Raw genomic sequence first — 1,429 nt, 5'->3', positions numbered from 1 at the left:
GGCGCGTGCGCTGCCCCGTTCCCGCCGCGGGGCCGACGGGCGCCTCGCCTCAGGCTGTGCCCGCTGCTGGGGAGATTTGTCCTGAGGGGTTTTGTCCTGACTGAAGCCCCAGTGACCCTATAAAGTGACCCTATATATAACAACCTATTCCCTTGTGATGCTATTGGGGATTTAAGCTCGTGCTTTGTATGTCTGTGTCCATCAAGTTTGAGCCTACACACGTAAACTTATCCTTAGATGGGTTTTACTCCTGAACTCGGTGGAGTAGGCCTAAATATAACTCTGTTTTCACAGCAATATTTAAATAAAGCCTTTTTAACAGTTTGGCGTTGTGCTTTTGGAGTCTGCCCACTTTCGAGGTGTGAAATGTGCAGCAAGTAGAAAAAACAGTAAACCAAATCTGACAAAGAATGTAAGGAAGACATAACCATTAGAGTTTATAATCAATATAAGTTGAAAAGCATCCAGAATGTTGTCAGACCTTTAAAGTGTTTTCCAACATTCTTTACTGGTTACACATTTTTATTTACGTATCACCCACATGAACATTCTTGTGGTTTTATATTGATAGTTATTTTGACTTTTTTTTTAATATCAATGACTACATTTTATATTTTATTATTATTTTATTTTAATATTAAAATACTTTATTATTTTATACATTGTTGCTTCCCTTGTAGTTTGTAACTTCAGTTTCTGAAGGCCCTATTGGTCTTATTGTAATTTAATTTTATATTGATCAGAAACAGTTTTGTAAATAGTTTTCCCGTAAAGGCTGACTCCAATGTTTATTTAAGCTTGAGAAGTCTTACACAACTTTAGTTTAACTTTCTATAATCCTGTTTGCTTAGGTCCTATGCTTAAATACTAAGTATGCAGAGTTTTTATTAGTTTCTTTTTGCAAATGCTATTCACAATAGTACGTGTGCTGAGTGTATTGTGCCCTAAAATTTTCATATTCTCATGTAGGTACTCAGAAGGCTGGCATAATCAGGAATACAAACAGATAAAAAAAAAGTTGCAAGCAAAGAGTTAGTTCAAAACAAAACAAAACAAAAATAAAAAGGAAACCTGATCTAAAAATATCAGGACAGTTAGGTCAACGTAATTGAAATGCTTTTTTCTTCAGAAGCAAATTTAAAATCATATCATGGATTTAAATAAAAAATATTTTCTGAAGGGCTAGCTGAATCTGATTTTTCGTGGTTTTGTTTTGCTTTCTCTATTATTTTTTTTTTTTTGTGGCTGTCTAACAGGGAGAATGTTAGGATTGACAGAATTGCTCCATATATTAAAAAAAAAAAAAAAAGAAAAAGAAAAAGAAATCCTAAGTTTAGCTGTTTCGGATTCTTTGTGAGTTAAAGAATTTGGAAGGGGCAATAACATTTTAGTAAAACAAGATCTGCAATTAATTATTAACTGTGGGTGA

This window comes from Anas platyrhynchos, chromosome 18 (genome assembly GCF_047663525.1).
Source record: "Anas platyrhynchos isolate ZD024472 breed Pekin duck chromosome 18, IASCAAS_PekinDuck_T2T, whole genome shotgun sequence".
NCBI classification, from domain to species: Eukaryota; Metazoa; Chordata; class Aves; order Anseriformes; family Anatidae; genus Anas; species Anas platyrhynchos.
The sequence above is the reverse complement of the archived record's forward strand: the minus strand, read 5'-3'. Positions refer to the sequence as shown.